We start from the raw sequence: 4,620 nt of genomic DNA on the forward strand, positions 1-4,620 counted from the left end.
GCTTGTCCAGTTTGTACGCGAGGTGCGTCCAGTTTTCGCCGCGACCCTCTCTACTCTTTTGCACATGCTATGCGGGTGAAATTATGATACCATGCTAAGTTCCAACATTTTCAGAGTTCATTTTGTAGTGATTTTCAATTTCACCGTCATTTAGCTCTCTAAACAAATCGGTAAATGACTGAAAAACCGCAAATGATGTCAGAACGTGTTGGAAATTGATGACGTCGCTTTGAATGATGCATACTGAACGCAAAAATAGCCTGGAGTTCAAAAAAGTTTAAAAAACATTGAAGTGCCCGTGTAACAGATGAGTTCTCGTCCGAAACCCTGATACTCCGAAAGAGATTGTCCAGTTTGTACACGAGGTGCGTCCAGTTTTCGCCGTGACCATCTCTACTCTTTTGCACATGCTATGCGGGTGAAATGATGATACCATGCCAAGTTCCAACATTTTCAGACTTCATTTTGTAGTGATTTTCAATTTCACCGTCATTTAGCTCTCTAAACAAATCGGTAAATGAATGAAAAACAGCAAATGATGTCAGAACGTATTGGAAATTCATGACGTCGCATTCAATGATGCATACTGAACGCAAAAAGAGGCTGAAGTTCAAAAAATTATAAAAAATATTGAAGTGCCCGTGTAACAGATGAGTTCTCGTCCGAAACCCAGATATTCCAAAAGAGATTGTCCAGTTTGTACACGAGGTGCGTCCAGTTTTCGCCGTGACCATCTCTACTCTTTTGCACATGCTATGCGGGTAAAATGATGATACCATGCCAAGTTCCAACATTTTCAGAGTTCATTTTGTAGTGATTTTCAATTTCACCGTCATTCAGCTCTCTAAACAAATCGGTAAATGACTGAAAAACAGCAAATGATGTCAGAACGTGTTGGAAATTGATGACGTCGCTTTGAATGATGCATACTAAACGCAAAAATAGGCTGGAGTTCATAAAAGTTTGAAAAACATAGAACTGCCCGTGTAACACATAAGTTCTCGTCTGAAACCCTGATACTTCGAAAGAGATTGTCCAGTTTGTACACGAGGTGCGTCCAGTTTTCGCTGTGACCATCTCTACTCTTTTGCACATGCTTTGCGGGTGAAATGATGATACCATGCCAAGTTCCAAAATTTTCAGAGTTCATTTTGTAGTGATTTTTCAATTTCACCGTTATTCAGCTCTCTAAACAAATCGGTAAATGACTGAAAACAGCAAATGATGTCAGAACATGTTGGAAATTGATTACGTCGCTTTGAATGGTGCGTACTGAACGCAAAAATAGGCTGGAGTTCAAAAAAGTTTGAAAAACATTGAAGTGCCCGTGTAACAGATGAGTTCTCGTCCGAAACCCTGATACTCCGAAAGAGATTGTCCAGTTTACGAGGTGCGTCCAGTTTTCGCCGTGACCCTCTCTACTCTTTTGCACATACTATGCGGGTGAAATTATGATACCATGCCAAGTTCCAACATTTTCAGAGTTCATTTTGTAGTGATTTTCAATTTCACCCTAATTTAGCTCTCTAAACAAATCGGTAAATGACTGAAAAACAGCAAATGATGTCACAATGTGTTGGAAATTGATGACGTCGCTTTGAATGAAGCATACTAAACGCCAAAATAGGCTGGAGTTCATAAAAGTTTGAAAAACATAGAACTGCCCGTGTAACACATAAGTTCTCGTCTGAAACCCTGATACTCCGAAAGAGCTTGTCCAGTTTGTACGCGAGGTGCGTCCAGTTCTCGCCGCGACCCTCTCTACTCTTTTGCACATGCTATGCGGGTGAAATTATGATACCATGCCAAGTTCCAACATTTTCAGAGTTCATTTTGTAGTGATTTTCAATTTCACCGTCATTTAGCTCTCTAAACAAATCGGTAAATGACTGAAAAACCGCAAATGATGTCAGAACGTGTTGGAAATTGATGACGTCGCTTTGAATGATGCATACTGAACGCAAAAATAGCCTGGAGTTCAAAAAAGTTTAAAAAACATTGAAGTGCCCGTGTAACAGATGAGTTCTCGTCCGAAACCCTGATACTCCGAAAGAGATTGTCCAGTTTGTACACGAGGTGCGTCCAGTTTTCGCCGTGACCATCTCTACTCTTTTGCACATGCTATGCGGGTAAAATGATGATACCATGCCAAGTTCCAACATTTTCAGAGTTCATTTTGTAGTGATTTTCAATTTCACCGTCATTCAGCTCTCTAAACAAATCGGTAAATGACTGAAAAACAGCAAATGATGTCAGAACGTGTTGGAAATTGATGACGTCGCTTTGAATGATGCATACTAAACGCAAAAATAGGCTGGAGTTCATAAAAGTTTGAAAAACATATTGAAGTGCCCGTGTAACAGATGAGTTCTCGTCCGAAACCCAGATATTCCAAAAGAGATTGTCCAGTTTGTACACGAGGTGCGTCCAGTTTTCGCCGTGACCATCTCTACTCTTTTGCACATGCTATGCGGGTAAAATGATGATACCATGCCAAGTTCCAACATTTTCAGAGTTCATTTTGTAGTGATTTTCAATTTCACCGTCATTCAGCTCTCTAAACAAATCGGTAAATGACTGAAAAACAGCAAATGATGTCAGAACGTGTTGGAAATTGATGACGTCGCTTTGAATGATGCATACTAAACGCAAAAATAGGCTGGAGTTCATAAAAGTTTGAAAAACATAGAACTGCCCGTGTAACACATAAGTTCTCGTCTGAAACCCTGATACTTCGAAAGAGATTGTCCAGTTTGTACACGAGGTGCGTCCAGTTTTCGCCGCGACCCTCTCTACTCTTTTGCACATGCTATGCGGGTGAAATTATGATACCATGCCAAGTTCCAACATTTTCAGAGTTCATTTTGTAGTGATTTTCAATTTCACCGTCATTTAGCTCTCTAAACAAATCGGTAAATGACTGAAAAACCGCAAATGATGTCAGAACGTGTTGGAAATTGATGACGTCGCTTTGAATGATGCATACTGAACGCAAAAATAGCCTGGAGTTCAAAAAAGTTTGAAAAACATTGAAGTGCCCGTGTAACAGATGAGTTCTCGTCCGAAACCCTGATACTCCGAAAGAGATTGTCCAGTTTGTACACGAGGTGCGTCCAGTTTTCGCCGTGGCCATCTCTACTCTTTTGCACATGCTATGCGGGTGAAATGATGATACCATGCCAAGTTCCAACATTTTCAGACTTCATTTTGTAGTGATTTTCAATTTCACCGTCATTTAGCTCTCTAAACAAATCGGTAAATGAATGAAAAACAGCAAATGATGTCAGAACGTATTGGAAATTCATGACGTCGCATTCAATGATGCATACTGAATGCAAAAAGAGGATGAAGTTCAAAAAATTATAAAAAATATTGAAGTGCCCGTGTAACAGATGAGTTCTCGTCCGAAACCCAGATATTCCGAAAGAGATTGTCCAGTTTGTACACGAGGTGCGTCCAGTTTTCGCCGTGACCATCTCTACTCTTTTGCACATGCTATGCGGGTAAAATGATGATACCATGCCAAGTTCCAACATGTTCAGAGTTCATTTTGTAGTGATTTTCAATTTCACCGTCATTCAGCTCTCTAAACAAATCGGTAAATGACTGAAAAACAGCAAATGATGTCAGAACGTGTTGGAAATTGATGACGTCGCTTTGAATGATGCATACTAAACGCAAAAATAGGCTGGAGTTCATAAAAGTTTGAAAAACATAGAACTGCCCGTGTAACACATAAGTTCTCGTCTGAAACCCTGATACTCCGAAAGAGATTGTCCAGTTTGTACACGAGGTGCGTCCAGTTTTCGCCGTGACCATCTCTACTCTTTTGCACATGCTATGCGGGTAAAATGATGATACCATGCCAAGTTCCAACATTTTCAGAGTTCATTTTGTAGTGATTTTCAATTTCACCGTCATTCAGCTCTCTAAACAAATCGGTAAATGACTGAAAAACAGCAAATGATGTCAGAACGTGTTGGAAATTGATGACGTCGCTTTGAATGATGCATACTAAACGCAAAAATAGGCTGGAGTTCATAAAAGTTTGAAAAACATAGAACTGCCCGTGTAACACATAAGTTCTCGTCTGAAACCCTGATACTCCGAAAGAGATTGTCCAGTTTGTACACGAGGTGCGTCCAGTTTTCGCTGTGACCATCTCTACTCTTTTGCACATGCTTTGCGGGTGAAATGATGATACCATGCCAAGTTCCAACATTTTCAGAGTTCATTTTGTAGTGATTTTCAATTTCACCGTTATTCAGCTCTCTAAACAAATCGGTAAATGACTGAAAACAGCAAATGATGTCAGAACATGTTGGAAATTGATTACGTCGCTTTGAATGGTGCGTACTGAACGCAAAAATAGGCTGGAGTTCAAAAAAGTTTGAAAAACATTGAAGTGCCCGTGTAACAGATGAGTTCTCGTCCGAAACCCTGATACTCCGAAAGAGATTGTCCAGTTTACGAGGTGCGTCCAGTTTTCGCCGTGACCCTCTCTACTCTTTTGCACATACTATGCGGGTGAAATTATGATACCATGCCAAGTTCCAACATTTTCAGAGTTCATTTTGTAGTGATTTTCAATTTCACCCTAATTTAGCTCTCTAAACAAAT

Source organism: Aegilops tauschii, chromosome 5 (genome assembly GCF_002575655.3).
Source record: "Aegilops tauschii subsp. strangulata cultivar AL8/78 chromosome 5, Aet v6.0, whole genome shotgun sequence".
Taxonomy (NCBI): Eukaryota; Viridiplantae; Streptophyta; class Magnoliopsida; order Poales; family Poaceae; genus Aegilops; species Aegilops tauschii.